General features: G+C 37.2%; 1 protein-coding gene across 1 annotated transcript in view; it reads right to left on the bottom strand.

Annotated features, from left to right (window-relative positions):
- HDAC9 (histone deacetylase 9) overlaps positions 1 to 19,038 on the bottom strand; it is an 898,499-nt gene that overhangs the window by 212,302 nt on the left and 667,159 nt on the right. The window lies entirely within an intron of this gene.

Below are 19,038 nucleotides of genomic sequence, written 5' to 3' on the forward strand. Positions count from 1 at the left end.
AGGACACATAAATTACTTAAAGCACCAGGAAACAGAATAAAAAGTTTGTGACTAAATATCAGGACTTCCCATATGGATCAAAGGGGAGAAATTCTGCATAAAACAAAACTTTGATTTTTTTAAAGAAAATTAAATTCAAGAGGCCTAATTACATGGAACAAATACAGTAAACAACGACACACATTCACAGTATACTAAGCAGTTTTCTAAGAATTTTCACATGCCTTTTTCTCACGAGGTTTTTTACAGGCTTAAATACTATTAAGAACAGTGAATACATAAATAATAAATGAGAACAGTAAATAAACGCATACCTAAGAAAAGAAAATTAAGGTCCTATAAACAGCAATATAGTAGTGAAGTTTCTGAAATCAAACTGGTGGGGTGAAGTCATGGCTTCATCATTAAAACCCGAGTGACACTGGGAGTTAATGGCTCTGTGCCTTGGCTCCTTTATCTTTGAAAATATCAACTTTTTAAAGAACCATCTGCATACAATTTTAGTGAGAATTAAATGAGTAAGTGGTAAGCAAAAGCTAACTACCATTTCAGCTACTGTTATACCTGTTTTGCAAAGCCTGGCACATAGCAAAGGCCTACCTGTTCACTGAATGACTAAACTGTGGCTTAAAGAGTCTACTTGAAGATCACAGGACCCTCACACAGAACTCTGACCCTGTCAGCACATCCCTTTCCACCACCCTCCTGAAGAAACCCATGCTTTCTAGGAGCCAGCATGCCTGTCATAGAGAATATCATCATGGTCTACACTATCAGCTAAAGAGTGAAGGAATCATTCAAATGGACACTGAGATCTAATCATTTGCCCTCTAAATTGAAAGTTTTATTATTTTACTGAACCAATATAAATACATAGTTCTTTAAACTTCATGGAGGTATATTCTTAAAAAAGTTGACTGCCTAACTTGAAAAATAAAAGCCATTATTTACCATGTATTGTACAGGTTTTAATCAGTTTTCCCATCATTACAGAGCTACTAGTATCAAAGAAAAGCCTGCATTAATCAGAATTTAAATTACTGGGAAAGCAAGCAAAAAAATAAAATAAAATAAAATAAAATAAAACAAATAAATAAATCCCAAAAGATTTATTCAGTGACTCAAGAACCATGTAAAATTCCTAATCCCTTTTTACTCAGCTTTGGAGTACATCATAAGCTTTGTTTCTTTATTTCTTAAAGCAGTAGCAAATTTCTTTCCAAAACATTATAAATACTGAACTTGATTAGAAAAATATTCCAGCAGCAGAGAATACTGTCTCTTTAATCGTAATACTAAAGAGCATTAGGTAGTTACAAATATCTTTGTGTGATATCCATATGCCTGTCCATATCTTTTTATCTGCCTATGAGTACACCCTTATAGAGATAATACTCCATGTTTGTGACATTAATTTTGGCATCTAAACTTCTATTAATAATGATAGTTTTAATTTAGTTAATATTCACTGATTACAACCTGTGAGTTGCAGTGGAAGGGTTACTTTATAATAAAGCTATGTTTATTGATTATAAAGTATTTGAGCACATAGGTACTCAGTGGATGATTGATATTTTGACTCATAACCAATGTTTAGGCATATTCCTAAAGAAGTTCTCTTTAGGAATCTATAGGATTTACCATCCATTAATTTACTTATATTAAACATATTTATCTCAATACCACCTCAACTTATCTTTTACATACATTTAGTTTATAACTAAATGGTAATAATGGTCAAGTTTTGTGGATATAATTTATTCATAAATGGGTAATTGTACTTAATTCTAAATTTACAAACAGGTTTGTCTTTTTCAATTCAGGCTGCCATAACAAAATATCATGGGCTGGGTAGCATAAACAAAAGAAATTTTATTTCTCACGATTCTGGAGGCTTTGAAGTTCAAGATCAAGGTGCCAACACATTTGGTGACTGGTGAGGACTTTCTTCTTGGCTTGCAGATGGCCGCCTTTCTGCTACCTCTTCATATGGCCTTTCCTGGCACTAAAGTTCCTCTTCATGTAAGGATATCAACCCTATTAGATTAGTACACCACCCCTGTGACATAATTTAATCTTAATTACTTTCTAAAGGTCTAGTCAAATATAATCAGATTAGCGATTTCAGCTTCAATACATGAATTTTGAGGGCACACTATTCAGTTCATAGTAAGATTAAATCCCAAAAACTTATTCATAAGTCAAATTACAAGCAAACTTTCTTAAAGCATGATGTTCCAAATGGGGTTCACAGCTAAATTAGCTATCAAAAGCTCCCCACATTTTCCATGTTACAGTTTCACAAGAACTTTAACGAAAAAACAAGATGCACAGCTCATGAATTCTGCTATAATCTGTGTCACTAGAAGAACGCCCATATCTACTGCCCACCATTCTCCATGATAAAAAGTATTCTTCCTCTCTGTATGTCCCTCTTATTGGTTGGTAATTTCTTCATCCAATTTACCTATCTTAGGGATAGCATCAAGATGGCCACTTCCTTAAGAGAGCTCGATTTCAACTGCTGCAGAACATCTTGACAATAGGAAAAAACTCTGGGTGAGAGAAAATAGTTGAGTTCATCAATTGATAGTGGTTATGTGCATAGAATAAGATATTTGGCAGCTAGAGGAGAAAAAAAAAGAGAAAGAAGCATTTGTGTGGAATGCATGCAGATATGCAGGATTAAGGGGCCGAAATGGCAATGAAATAATCATGGAAGTAGACACGAGAAGGGCTTGGAATTATAGGAAGACAGGTACTCCAACATCTGGAAGTCGAAGGACAGTGGCATAGAGTTGGCTATGGATATGGAAAAATAATGCAAGACATAATAGATGAGGCTAGAAAAGAAAGAAAGGACAGTGGAGCGGGGAGCCACCTTGAGTACCATTGCGTACTACTAAAGTGAAGCTAAAGTTGACAAGATATGCAAGGCAAATTCTTAAAAATAGAACTACTATATTCTGAAAAAATATATTTTATCGTTTTTCTGTCCATGCACATAAATTCTCCTTTGTCTTTCAAACAATTTATTCCTTTTCCTAGTGAGAGGAGAGAAACACTGTGTGTGTGTGTGCACGCATGCTTGTGTGCATGCACGCACACGTGCATTAAGGGGCACTAGTACATGAACTGGAAGGAAGATTAGAATGGATATAGAAGAAATGTAAATAAAATGATGTTCAAAATAGGATTTTGCTTCAATATACATAAAAGTACAGATTTTGTGGTGAAAGATTATATTTTCCCAAATTCCTTTACATATCAAGAACTAAGCCTGGTTGTCTCAGATCATAGTCGTGTGTGAGTGAAGCATCAAGAGAATATGATTATTTCTTCTCTGAATGATTCAGAGTAGAAACCTCGTCTACCTGTGACAATCAGGCATGCTTGATTAGGGTACATATAGGCTATATTAAGCAGAAGGAAAACCTAAAAACCATCTCTTCTGGTCCTGAGAGACTGGAGAAAGCTGTACTCAAGAGGTGCAGCAGAAAAAAGGAACACAGAAAGCGACATGTGAGCAAACGAGAGAGAACAATGTTTCTGGTAAGTTGACAAAATGGTAGGTGAGTCAACACTTTGGTTGATATTTGGTCTTTTTGTTTTTCACACAGTCTCGCTCTGTCATTCAGGCTGAAGTGCAGTGGCATAATCTTGGCTCACTGCAACCTCTGCTTCTTGGGTTCAAGCCATTCTCCCACTTCAGCCTCCCAAGTATCTGGGATTGTAGGTACCCACCACCACACCCAGCTAATTTTTGTATTTTTAGCAGAGATGAGGTTTCACCATGTTGGCCAGGCTAGTCTTAAACTCCTGGTCTTAGGTGATCCGTCTGCCTAAGCTTCTCAAAAGTGCTGGGATTACAGGTGTGAACCACCACGACTGGCCAATACTTGGGACTTTTTGAAATCATGTCTACACTAAACTGTGGAGACCACATAATAAAGTCTGCAGAGTGGTGTGAAAAACTAATGGAAGATTAGACTACAGCATTCCTGACATGCTGTTGGTTCCCTTGTAGTGCAATTGAAAGCCTCAAGTTCTCAGCATCCTCCAAGGGGCATGATATGGGAGAGCCCATGAAATGGTCTAACTATGGGGGAACCCAAGGACCTATGTGATCCAAAGTGAGTCTGCTGGAGCCCCCGAGCCCTGCCATGCAACAGTTGGCAGAGAAATCAGTAATCAGGAGTTAATGTGCTGCTGACCTCAGCTTCCAATTCTAGGAGATCAGGAACAATAAGGTGGTGCAGAGAGGTTGCCACGACACGCTCTGAGTGTTAAGACGACAGCATGAGGATCCAACTACCCCTTCAGGTCCCCATCCCTTCCTCAGGTGTCCAAATGCCATCTTCAAAGAGGAATCTGAGAGGCTAAGCAATTACCTAAAGACATTAAGTCCAATAATAAGGTGATCTTGAACAGACATATTTCTAAACTGAAAGGAAGCTGTTCAAACTAGAAGAGGTTGATAGATTATTCATTGTGGAGAGGATTACTATAACTGGGAGAAAAAAAAGAAATAACATATTCATCACACATCTGAGTGAGCTTGGGAACTATTGTGTTCCATTTATTTCCAAGGTCAGGAATTTATTCTGCTGAACAGCAGGGGCAAAATCTAGCCAGGATTCTGGGCAGAAGTCTCTAAGGATATGCTGTACACAGTTTAATTGTATTTTACAATATGGCAATACCTAAATTATTTCCCTACCTTCAAATTCCTCTGGAATCTTTACCAAGCCTTGGTTTATGTACCATTCTAAAAAACAGTATGCTTTTAACTTTCAAACATTTCTAATGATGTAACTAATGTACAAAGCATGAAGGCAGCTTTAGTAGTCTGCTGAGAAATAGGTCCACAGAGGCCTTGTTTTATTGCCAGAATTAAAATCTATCAGTCTTGAAATAGGCGTCCCAAAGTTCAAATCACTTTATAAATATGTAGGAGGATCTAGACCTAACATACATCCAAAACTGGCTTTGAGAAGTGTAAGTGGCTATTCCACAAAAAGTCTTTCTGTGTGAGGAAACAAACACAGTTGGTCAGATCAGGTAGAACCCTGCGTTAGGGTAAGAGTCACATGAGCTTGACCCATAAGATTTAGTCATCAGAGGATGAGGCCCAATCTGAAGTAGCACAGTCTCTCATTGAGATCTCCCAACCTATACTCCCAGAGTCCTGTCTATTTAATAGGGTAGAAAGAGGTTGAGAGACACAGAAGATTGTAAGTAACTAAATTAGGCAAAGCATTTTAAACCCTCTAAAAACATGAAAATTACATGGAACACTTTGGTATCATTCTGAAAAATTATGACCTTAAATGAGGGAGGGAGGCACATTTTTCCTTTCTCTACAAACCTCAGATAATCCCAAGCAATTGGCAATGTGAAGACCCCAGAATATCAGTAACATGCATCAGCAGGGGCAGGCAGGCCCAAGAGGTGTGACAGAAGCAGGGACACAGAAAATATATGTGAGCAAAAAGTACATGAGAGAGAGAATTAGAGAGGAAGAAGGAAAGCAGGGAGGGAGGGAGGGAGGGAGGGAGGGAAGTGTGATGGGGAAAATATCCTGCATTCAGAAGCATGCGGTACTATTTATATTAGGAATTACCTGAGGCTCCTAAAAATAATTAGAAAGTTGCTCTCTATGGAGACATAGAGGAACTGTAAGAGGATGAAGAGGTAGGGCCAGTAAAGTGCTACTTACACATGTATTTATTAAAACTTAGTCACTACCTAATGCTGTTCACGTTTAAAAGAAAAATAACATGTTGCAATCTCTCTTACTATTGGTGATCCAGAATAAGTGATAATAAAAAGGAGTGCTAAATTAAACCTAACTTGGGGAACATGAATAGCAGAAACATGATCTCATTTACTCAGTCATAGCAGAATGCATTTCAGAAAATACAGAGAGAAAGTAATAGAAAACTTAAATTTAACAGCCCACATTTTGTTTTATTATGTATTTCCCTGCTCTATAAAATTATGTTCTTTTTATTTAGAAATAATGGCAAGACCAATAATATTATCATCTAGCAATTATTATTTACTAAGATCCAGGCACCGTGCAAAGCTTTTGCCCATAGTGACTAATACAATTCTTACAGTGACCATTAATGTAGTGCTATTATGAAGCAGTTTTATATATGAAATTCAGAGGTTATTCAGCTAGTAATTAGACAAGGTGGAAAAAGACCTGAGAAAAGTATGAGCTGTTTATCCATAGCAATTTTTATGCTAGCGAAATCCAAATCCAAAAAGTAAATAAATAATAAAACTATATTTTAAAAAATGGATTCTCATCATATACATATAAACAGTTTCCTAATTAAATAAATTAGCTAAGACCTGAAAGATTGTTTTTTCTTTCAAGGTACTGAAACCCTACACTGTTAAAAGTCCTAAAATATTTTTTTAAATCAAATGTTTCAAGTGGTACCTGGAATAGTTGGGCTTTTCTTGAGTGTTATTATTTGTGTGCTATTATCCTAGAGCAGTGGTTCTCAAGGAAAGTGATTTTGCATCTAATGGATCATTTGGCACTTGCTGGAGACATTTTCTGTTATCATGACTGAGTAGAGGTGTGCTACTGACTTCTAGTACAGAGAAGCCAGGAATGCCACTACGCATCTTATGATGCATGCTTTTTTATTTGGCATATGACCAAAAATAACTTTAATCAATGTTCTCTCCCTGAATTTGTCCAAGTAATTCTGTCTACTGAACAGAATCAATGCTGTTATATATTTATTTTTAAGCATTGTTCTGTTCTTGGTCTCTTAAGTGTCACAAACGTCAGTGACAGAACCAGGATAAACTTTTCATAGTTCTTCCCATTCCTTTACTTCATTCTCACCTTTCCACTCCTTAATACGCCAAAGGAAGGGACTGCAATTTTATTTGATGATTTCAAATGAGATAATTATATATCATTGCCAAAATAAAGGGTCAAGAACATATATCTATACAAAACACACATATGTGCGTGCAAACAAACACACATACACACACATACATGCAATTTCTACCTATTAAAAGCCAAGTTTCTGAGAAACTGTTGTTCATGAGAATGTTGATCTCATCCTACACATGTGCAAATTGGGAGTACATGGAAAGCCTGCTGCCTTTGAGTGGCCATGATTCATTCTGTTAAGTGAAAATATGGGGGCACTAATTCTGAGTAACCCACCCTTCCAACTGTTCACTATCTTTGAAATAGATTCTGAGCAGCTGAGAGATGGGTATAACATTTCAAAACCATCGCTTACACTGTTTCTTTATTCTACTGTGAGTTAAGAACACGAATTAAAATGATAAAAATCCATGACCAACTCAGGATTTTGCAAGAACATAAAAATGTTGCCTGAGCATCCTCTTATCCAGAAGTCTCTGTGCTTCTGAAAACCTTTGGGGGAAGCACATAGTGGCCTTCAGTTTTTCTTTGTCCTTTTATTGTTCACACTGAGAGCAGTAACAGCAACATTCTCTGCTAAAATGCCTCCTCATTCTGAATCAGGAATAATTTAAATGTTTACTAGGTTGCAAAAAAAAAAAATTATTGAGCTGGATTTGGTGGTGTGTGCCTATAGACCCAGCTACTCAGAAAGCTGAGGTGGGAGGATCACTTGAGCCCAGAAGTTTGAGTCCAGCCTGGGTAACACAGTGAGGAAGGAAAGGAAGGAAGGGAGGGAGGGAGGCAGGGAGGGAGGGAGAAAGGGAGGGAGGGAGGGTTAGGAAGGAAGAAAGGAAAAAAGGGAGGGAGGAAGGGAGAAAAAGAAAGAGAAAGAAAGAAAGAGAAAGAAAAGGAAGGAAGGAAGGAAGGAAGGAAAAGAAAGAAAGGAAAGAGAGAAGGAAGGAAAGAAAAAGAAAGAAAGAAGAAAAGAAAGAAAAAGAAAGGAAGGAAGGAAGGAAGGTTGGTTCTGTGCTCTTAAAAGGAATTAATTGTCTTAACTGTGGTGTTAAAGGGATTGTCTTAAACTTATTGAGACCAAGTAGTGTCCATGAGTCCACAGACAGAAACAAAGAGCCAAAAACAAACAAACAAAAAACCCCAAAAGACTTGAATATAGAAGGGGTATAGATTAGGGCTAAAGAAGTGGCCATGTGTTCAAATGACTCCTGAAGCCATAGTGGTGTTACAGACATAATATTAGGTAATGGGATGAGGAAGAGGCTCTCTGGTTGGAACTATGGTTGACTGGAGTGTTTGTGTCGCAGCTAAAAGGGTAGTGGATACACAGTTCCAAATAATTTTTGTCTTAAGGAAATGATAGCATGATATTTAATCCTAAATACTGTATTCTTAGGTACAATTTTTCTATCTTAAATATTGACAATAATTCACTTAACAAATCCCCAGCCAGGCTAAGAGAAATCTATATATGTGCTGAATATGGCTTCTGGCTTGGCAGTGCATAACTCCTGCTATCCAGGGTAATTTATTTTTATACAAAGTTTGAAAATTCTAAGGCAGGAAAGGCAAAAAAAAAAAGTCTCAGCAGAATTAGTTGGCTTGATTCCTTGTGTGGTAACCATCAAAGCTCAATTCAAGGAGGTTTCTCAGGGCACTGCCCTAGGAGAGTAGAATTCCTCTAACTCTTACAGAGGTGTGTTACTGAAGTATTCCAGCCTCTGCCTGAGGACAAGGCCAGACATAACCTGTTGAATCTAATAAAAAATAACTGGGGTTTTGATGTTCTATGTCTTTTGCATCTCACTTTTAGTAATTTGTATTTATTGCATCATATAAAAGTACTTCATCACAACAAATAGAAAATAAAATATAAGTAAACAAAACCTTGCCCCTTACCGCTTAATAATTAACTTCATAGAGAAATGATTTTTCTTTGAAAACTGCTTAAAGAAAGAGTTTTATTTGGATAAAAGGACATAAAGAAAAGGTGAAGCCAGAAGTAAAATTAGAAATGTTTTAGGAATTTTTATTAACCAGTTACTCCTATCAAGATAAACTGTACCAACAGAGAATGACTACCAATAATTTGTGTGAGTCATACACCAATAATTTGGTACCTACAGGCTGGTATAAACCCCAGGATTTGGAGAAATTGTTAGGCTTTAAATATGCTTATAAACAGAAATTAAAAGGAACAAACGTTTGGACAAATCATCCTCTACTTTATCCCATTCTTTTAGGTGGTACCATTGGCAAGAACATAATTGACATTTAGTGCAATGACACCTTATCTATTTTGTTGCCTTAGCATTAGCCACCTTGTAAACCAGTAGTTCCACTTGCAAACTATTCAAACATGGGCAAGTTCATTCACCGATCCAAGACTTAAGAAAAATGGAGATAATACTCCGTCCTCACAAGATTATTATCAACATTCAATTAGTCAATACGTATAAAGTGCTTAACATAGCACAAGGCAATGCTGGAAGCAGTAAGCTCTCAGTCAACATTAAGAAAAAAAAATCCCAGCATTTTGTTTCTAACATTACTTTCTATTTAGCGGTACATCAAAGGATAAAAATCATCTGTGATAATGCTGGAAGCCAGGAACTACCTGGAATCAGAAAGCTACATGTTTTCTAGCCACATATGGATCTAGTTCAGCTGAAGTTTCCTGAATTAATGTGGGTCTTTGCAGGCTTTTCCAAGCACATCCAGCATAGCTCAATCATTGGAACCTGAAACAAAGCTAATGCTCTGAAAAGCCGCACATGATAGAAATTAAGCTACCTGTCCTGAAAGTGGATGTGAAGGAATTTAAAACGGGAAGGGAATGACTTAGAAGAAAAGGAATTTAGGCACAGTCTTTTTTGTATAATCTAAATACAGCCTGTTGATTCCTTGTGGAAATATTCCCAGAGTTAAATACAATACTATTGTGCCCATTAACAAAACAGGTTTCATATGCACTGTGCATGTTTAATGTGGTATACTATCCGTACTCAGATGCCTTGCACACTTCACCCTGAAAGCTGGGAAATGAAACTCTTCACTCAATTCTAAGCAGTTTAGTAAGCTCTTGCTGCTACGTTATGCTGATGCTAGGGCCACAGGGCATTTTCTGAATAATTGAGTTTAAGCTTAAATAATGATCAGATGCCCCCTAGAAATCTATTGACAGACACCAGACTCAACAAAGAAACAGAGGTTTTTCATTGCAGTATTGATTCTGTGCCATTTTAGCCATGTTGTATAAAACTTAAACTGTAAAAGAAAATAAAACTAATTTTAACTTTTGCATTGTATCAGATAAAGTGTATTTTTTAAATGAATCATCTACTGTGGACCAAATACTTCTGCAAACAGCATCTTGATTTGGTAACTTAAAAATTGTCTAATTTTAAAATAAAATTCTGAAATAAGCTTTGCTTGATTTTAGAAAAATTTTAGTTTTAATTTTTCTGACTAGCTTTCTCTGTTTTAAGCCCTATGCATTGAGTAACATGGCATCTTCCAATGTCAAATGTCTTTATGTGTTTGCTTTGGGAAACAAAATAATTACCTTTTCCCACCTAAGAGGTATTTGATAAGCTCAACATTTTCCTATCCTTGATCCTCCAACAATTAGGGTTAAATCTGTTCTTGGAACTGCCTCCACTTAGGTAACCTTAGTAAATTGTCATGGAAATGGTAAGAAAATGAGTGGCAGTTGCAAGGTTCCAAGATAAAGAAAAGCCTAATTTATTAGTAGATTCACAGGAAGAGGTGATAAAGTCAAATGTATTACCCAAAGAAAGCAAAAAGTAAATATATTTGGTTAGTATTTAAAGAACACCATAGTGGGTGAGATCGGGGTACCTACTAGGTGCTGGACCCTACTAAGCATTTTATAAACACTACTTATTTTATTACTCATGATAGCTTAATAAATGTATCATCACCTTTACAAACGAGGAAACTGAGCTTTAAAGATGTTAAGTAACTCGACCAAAGTTACACAGTTAATGAATGAAGAGCTGGGGTTTCAACCAAAGCTAACCATGGACATTAATATTGTTATGGACTGAATTGTGTTTCCTTCCCCAAAATTCATATACTGAAGTCCTAACCTCAATGTGATCATATTCAGCAATAAGGCCTTTGAAAAGATAATTAAGATTAAATGAGATCATAAAGGTGGGGTCCTAATACAAAATGACTGATGTCCGTATAAGAAGAGAAAGAGACAGCAGGATTGCGCATGAACAGAGGAAAGCTATGTGAAGGCACAATGAGAAGATGGCCTTCCAAAACCCCAAGAGAGAGGCCTTAGGAGAAACCAAATCTGCCAACATTTTGATATTGGAATTCTAGGCTCCAAAACTGTGAGAAAATTAATTCTTGTTGCTTAAGCCACACAGTCGGTGGTACTGTGTTATGGCAGCCCTAGCTAGCCAAATACAAATAGGAACTTAAAAAAGGTATTCTATGTTGTTTACTCTTTAGAACATGATAGGCCATGAGAACTAGTGCAAGTGTCATAGGTATAGGGTTATGGGTGTCTGTCTTTACTGCTCTGTCTTCCAGATCTGACACATAATAGATACTTAACAAATTTTGTCAAGGGAATGGATTAAGGGATGAGAACAAAAGAATGGTATAGTGATACTGTTCTTTGCAGGGGTTTCCTGTGGCTAAGCTATCTAAACTATAAACACTACCGTTTGGGTCCTGCAATACATCCATGATGTAATGATCACCGCTTCTCTCGCCTTCAGTTAGAAGCATGCTGAGCCTCCCAGTCCTCACTTGCTGGCATTTGGTGCTTCCTTTGGTGCATCACCCTACAATGATGCTTCTTCCCTGAATAATCCAGCAACATCTGTGGTGTCCCCAGTGCCCTGGGTCTCTGTTGTCATGTATCACCCATCTCTCATAGATGCTTTCCCACTCACTCTTTTCCCAAGGGAGACAGACTACCTAACACTTAAGCCAAGATCCCCAGTGACAAGCTAATGGGAGCCTGCTATCTGATCTCTCAGGAAAAATAAATTTTTTGAAAAGCTGTTTTAAATGTGGATAAAGTATTATCACACAGTAATGCCATATTTGATCCTCAGAGAAGACAATAAATCACATTTCATTTATCACCTTACTTAGGTGATGGAACTGAGGCCTAGTAATTTCAATGATTTGTGAGTTCATAGTCTTACAGGATCTTACAACTCAAAATGTGGTCCATGGATGAGCAGCAATGCCATCCCTGAGTGCTATGAGAAATGCAGAATCTCAGCTCCCATTTGGTCCTGCTGAATTGGAATCTGCATCTTAGGGTTGAAAAAGCACTTCTGAAGCAGTGACAATGTAAAGATTTGAATCCAGATTCTGGAGTTCCTAAATGAAGGCTCTCTGCCTATATGCTTAATCAGTGGGAATTTTGAAAACAATGCCCCTCTTCCCTTTATCAGTCTCCCTGCAGTGCCTTGATTCTAATGGTAGACCATTAGTTGGATAGGTAGGTCAGGTGAGACCTCAGGGTTTCAGGGCTTTGGATAATCTTTAAATTAGGGAGTCTGTTTACTCTCTGCAGACCTGAACCTACATAAGGTGACCCCACAAGGTAGGGCAGTGCTCATTTCCACATATAGTTGCCAGCAATAACCTATATTACTGCATTTGATCCTCACAATAATGCCATGTGGGAGCCTTGCTTAGCCCTATTTCATAGGTAAAGAAACTGAGTCTCCGATAAGTGAAATAATAATTAACACAGCCTTTGCATTGCTGGTTTCTCAGACCTGGGGTGGGCAGAAGGATACGTCTCCTAAAGTCATAAAATCATTCTGAGAAGTTTTACAGACACTTAGGTATCAACTCTTCAAAACTTCTCTATATGCATAATCACTGGGACTTTGTCTTTACGAGGTTATAGAGAACCCTCTATAATTCTGGGTGACTGTCCCTTTTTTCTTCATGTGGGATAATAATGAGAATCATTATTCTGGTCTGAGAGTCTTTTTGGTATTCTTTATTGCATTCTTTTTCAATCAGCTCTGAGGCTGTAATAATGGGTGTTCTCTTTTCTCCCTTGTGATACAGCATGCCAGCTCCTTGAATGTATATATTCATTTCATGTTAGATGTCCTGCTGAAACCCTGAGAGTCTTGAAACGGAGCTGGAATGGATTTATGATGACAATGGGTGGGTGAACCCACATGCTTTCTCTCTTTTGTTCAACACTGGGAGAAAGACATGAATGACAACCCATTCCTTTGGGATCACTTGTAGGTTATAATGCCCACACCTTAGCTTCTTTAGTCATGGTGAGATGAAAAAGAAACAGAGCAGCTATAGGGAAGACATTCAGATTCCAAGTAAAGCCATGGATATGATGAATGAATACTGTGACTGATATTCCATATGGAAAGAAGGCGTGAACTATTAATGTGGCAGCTGGAGGAGAAAAGGGACATGCTGTGTTCATTAATGCTCTACCACAAACCATCTCCCAGCATGATCGACTGCTTTCTGGCAGCTCCACTGACCTTGCATGTGCAATTTCTAGTCACTCTTTATCTTCAGAAAAATACTTTTATTGTTACTTGACAGTAAAAAGAATAAGTAGAGGAGTAAGTTTGCTTTGGTGAAAGGGTAACATCTTGAGATTCTAAGGATCCTTACTTAAGATCCAGGGGACTCATAGATTTACCAAGTAATATATGGATTTCTGTGGGTTAGGTGGCCAGTGAAGGAATTTGAGAGTCCCTATTGTTGTGATTCAATTTCAGTGAACTACCAGTCAGTTCCACCAAGACTGAGTTAGAGACAGAGCCAAAAAATCCCATTTTAGTACTTTCTTACTGTTTCTTCATTTAATCTGAGGTACACGCTGTGTAAAGGGTAATTCATAATATGCCAATCCTTTTATTCACTGGACAGTACACATTCGAGCCTCATTCCTACAGAGTGCAGCTTAATCAAATTAACTCTGACTCAGGAGGTGTGTGAAATGAGATTCTGTCTAGCTCATCCCACAGGGGTTTGGTCCAAGGACAGAGACTTTTCGTTGTTCTAGTTAGGGTTGAAATACTGTGTACAGCTGTGTAATTTTTTTCCCCAAAATCGATGATGTTTGAGTGCACGGATTTAATACTTCATAGGAATTTCAATAAAAAAGAGAATGCTCTTGGCAAAAAAGCAATTTTTTTTTCTTACATCTAGGGCTATTCTCACTTGGGAAAGGAGTGTTGACAATCATATGAGGTTGAAATTATGGTGAGTTGTGCTGTGTGTGCATAGCATTGTGGTTAAAAGCTTGGGAATCAGGCCCTCTCTACTCCACGGCCTACTAAGTGTGTGACCTGAGCAAGTTACTCACCTCTCTGATCCTTTGTTTTCTTTTCTGTAGAATAGGAAACCTCAACTGCATCTTTAGCAATAGAACCTCTGGGATTATTGTGAGGATTAAAAGAGAGTGAAGCAGGTTATCATTGGAAGGTTTGTGTAAAGAGGTTATCAGTGGAGGTTTGTGTAAAGAATGGCTAGTCTCTGCTGTGAGGCTGTGAATCAGCCCTACTGGTTCTGAGAATCAGGAGGGTATGTTCTACAAGATTCTCTATTGCCCTGGCTAATCTAGGGCACTTTACCTGTCCCTTCACTTGATGGATAATCCCATCATTAAGGTCAATCCTGTAAATACCACTGGGGTTAAAGCTGAGAATTATTTATTTCTTAAGTGGTTAAAATATAGTCCTAAAAAATTTAGCCAAGTTTTTTTTTTATTGATTCCACTTATAATATTGAGAATACTGAGGATCGGAAACTGTCAATAGTAAAAATACCTTGGAATTCAGACTCCAAAGTTTATCTCTCTTGCACTATATACATACAACATGAAATTGGGTATATGGAAATTGAGACATTATCATCATTTGGTCCATTCTATGTACCAACACAATGGGACCAACAATTCAGTTACCCCAAATCTAACAGTTCAGATATAAATCAGGATTGACCAGCCAAAGCCATGGAGGTCACAATGTAATAATGTCATTCAAGAAGACACTAAAATGCACAAGGGAAAAAAACCCCACTTGCAAAGGTCATTCAAATGTCAGGATATTTTTATTAGACTTGAAAATGGGAAGGTGTTGGAATGCTGTATATAATTTGCAGCTGCCCAATTTAAGAAGAAAAGTATGTCCACATAACATCCCAGGAACTTTGAATCCCAAAGTACACATTGCTGGTAAGATTTGGAATTACCCAGACCTGCTAACGTTCTCCATATCTCCATAGCCAGCTTGGAAGAGAAATATCAGGATGTCAGGGTGTGCCTAGAAATTAACTTGCCCCCTCATCACCTATTGCCACGCCTCAATCCAATAGTCAGAAGGAAGACCAAAAGTTCTATGTGATCTGAATAAAACAACCCTACCTCTAGATGTCCACATCTTTACCAGTGAGAGTGAGATGGGTCCCCAAACTCTGAGCAGTCTTGGAGAGCCTCCTCCCCACCTCCTGAACTTTCCTTGCTTCCTCACCACTCTGCTTTGCACCCTCAGTACGAATCTCATTATTCTCTGTACCCCTCTTTAAGTCAGTCACCACAGGAAACCAGGACTCCCAGGTCACCCCTCAGCTGTGTATTCTGGTATCCAAAAGGCAACACTTCTCATTAACCACGAATTTTCTGCCCCAACCCTGTAAGACACACTTAATTTCCTTCCTTTTCTTTACAGCATTCATCATCATCACATACATGCTCATGTATTTAAAGTCATTCATTCTTCCTTATTTGTATCCCTAACTGTAATATTAGTTCCAGTAGGATAAAATATTTTTTTTGTTTTGTTCAGTACTGTATCTGCAGTTCCTGGCACACAATAAGCATTCAATAAACATCAGCTGTATAAATAAATTACTAAATAAGTGAGCAAATGAATTCTGCCCCAAGTTGTGAAAACCATCAGAAATTTTGAGTACAGTAAGTTCAGAAGCCCAGAGAATAGTCTGTACCAATGAACAAAGGTCTTTGAACTTCTTCCACATTTGCTATTAATAAAGTTGTGGACTGAGGCTGGATACTGCACTTCCTAGTTCTCGGAATGAGAATGTGCCAGGCACAGTGGCTCAGGCCTGTAATCCTAGCAATTTGGGAGGCCAAGGTGGTAGGATTGCTTGAGACAAGAAGTTTGAGACTAGACAGAGCAGCATAGTGAGACAACATCTCTAACAACAACAAAAAAAAATGCCAAATGCGGTGGTGTGCACCTGCAGTCCTAGCTCTTAATGAAGCAGAAGAAAAGGATCTCTGGAGCCCAGGAGGTTGAGGCTGCAATATGCTGTGACTGCGCCACTGCACTCCCACCTGAGCATCAGAGCAAGATTCTGTCTCAAACAAAAAAAGAAAATTGGATGCCTCTGTCAAAGAAAGATGAGACAAGAAGGGCATCTTGTAGAAATATTTCATTAGATAACTGAATTTGAATCTTGTTCAACTGAGTCTAGATACTCTGATTATCTTCTGTCCTTATTCCTATGACCTCCCAAGCCTTTCCCACTAGCGTTGACAAATAGGAATAGAAGAAAATCAATGCAGAGTCTATGTGATAAGTATAAGACATATGAGTGGGAATTGAAAAGGAAAGAAAAAAAACACAACATAAGAAAAAATGTGAGCCAACATGTTGCTTCATACTTAGCACAGAGGATGCTCTCAGTACATGTTTATTTAATAATGAATGAATGGATGATAAACTGACTTTAAAAAGAGGCAATAGATTGAGGAGAGAAAAGCAATCTATTTAGCAGCAATGAATTTCACTGCTTGTAGGCCTGGGTTTTTATTTCTCAAATGGTCACATTTCAAAATGATACAAGTCATTTTGAGAAGTGCTTACAGATCATCAGGAGGATAATCTATGAAGGCACAGCTCATTTTATTGTGCTTCATTTTATTATACACTTATTTTTTTTTTTTTACAAATTGAAGGTCTATGGCAACCCCAAGTTGATCAAGTCTATGTGTGCCATTTTTCCAGCGGCATGTACTGACTTCCTGTCTCTGTGTCACATTTTGTTAACCCTGGAATATTTCAAAACTTTTTCATCATTATTTTATCTTTAATGCCCATCTGTGATCAGTCATCTTTGATAGTACTATTATAATTCCTTTGGGGCACCATGAATTGTGCCCATATAAGATGGTGAACTTAATTGATAAATGTTGTGTGTGATTTCTGCTCCACCAATCAGTTTTTCTGTCATCTCTTCTCTTTCTCAGGCCTCCCTATTCCCTAATATTCAAGAATATTTAAATTAGACAAGTTAATAACCCTCTAATAGCCTCTATGTCTTCAAGTAAAAGGAAGAGTTGCACATCTCGCACTCTCAATCAAAACCTAGAAATAATTAAGCTCAATGAGGAAGGTATGTTGAAAGCTGAGACAGGCCAAAAACTAGACTAGTTGTGCCCAACAGTTAGTCAAGTTGTGTATGCAAAGGAAACATTTTTGAGGGAAACTAAAAGTGCTACTGCAGTGAACACACGAATGCTAAGAAAATGAAACAGTCTTACTGCTGATATGGAGAAAGTTTGAGTGGTCTGCACAGAAGATCAAGCCAACCACATTCCCTTAAGCCAAAGCTTTATCCAGGGTAAGGCCCTCAACAATGAAGCAAAACCCAGCACCAACAAAAAGATTACCACTCACTGAAGGCTCAGATAATCATTAGTATTTTTTAACACAGTTTCAAAATTATGTACATTTTTAAAGATATAATGCTATTGCACACTTAATAGACTCCAGGATAGTATAAACATAAGATTTGTATGCACTGAGAAATGAAATATTTGTGTGACTCACTTTATTGGGCTATTTGCTTTATTGTGGTGATCTGGAATTGAATCTGCAATATCTCCAAGGCATGTCTGTCTGTATCTATAGTAAATGTCAATTAGAGATTATATAAGTCATATTATTTAAAATATAACAGAATTCACCAAATAATTTCAGGTACATATAATTCCCAAATAGTTGTCCTTTAATAATCTTATCAGACTTCATAGAAACAATGACTCAATGCATGCTCTGTTGCTAAGAAAATCACTGCTTAATCATTTAATTCCTTTATTTTGCTTATTATTCTATAATTAAAGATAAGATACTCTATAGCAATAATGATACTGCTAGTCAAATTCAGAAGCTATGGGTTTTTCTTGAGGTTGAGAATGATTAAATCCTAGGGATTCTGCTGTGAACTGCCTGCTTATGGCTCAAGCATTCAGTGAGCTAATTTACTTTTGTTCTGACTTTTGAAAAAAAAAAGGTATTGTCCTCCATTAATGAAAGTTTAGAACTTATGTTTTACAAAATTTGTGGTTAAAATACTTCACAAAGACAAATCCAATAATTACACATCAATTTTACATATTGGATATTCGTTTGTTATAGGGGTGAATATCTAGATCTGGAACTAAGTATTCAGGGTGGAAATATGACAGATGAAAATTACAAATATTTTCATTTCACATTAAAATGAAAAGCTTAAGTGGGTCTGAATGTAGCTACATTTCAGGTTGTTACAACAATCCTTTTTGCTAGGTAGTCCCATTTCCCTTACCTACTCTAAATTTTCATTTGACGTAAGCTTTACATCTCCTTGGCAATCAGAAGTAGCAATCAGTAGATGACCCTTTTTTCAAATTTATTCAAGTATGTTTTACTTTTTCAGTATTTAATCTAACCATAAATCTTCTAAGTTAGATAGAAATTTAAAGTTCGTCAAATCCATATACCTTCAGCAACTACAGAGCCTAAGGCTCACTTTGTTCTTGTCTCAATGTTCATAATCAAGGCACATAGGCAAGAAACAGAAAAATTATGGAAAAAGAAATTCTAGAAATGGATCCGTTTTCTTCCTCCCTGTTATTGACAATACTTTGGTAGACATAGTTGCTTTTATACATGTGTGTGTATATATTTTTTAAAAAACAGGTATTATGGCCCCAATAATGTAAAAAACATAAGGCTTTGATGATGGCATTTTTTAGCCATCTCGTTTTGACAACAGAAGAATTTTAATAGCTTTGTGGTATTCATGTTTACTTTAAATAAGAAAATGAAATG

This window comes from Sapajus apella, unplaced genomic scaffold (genome assembly GCF_009761245.1).
Source record: "Sapajus apella isolate SASKATOON/1434 unplaced genomic scaffold, GSC_monkey_1.0 scaffold19, whole genome shotgun sequence".
Lineage (NCBI taxonomy): Eukaryota > Metazoa > Chordata > Mammalia > Primates > Cebidae > Sapajus > Sapajus apella.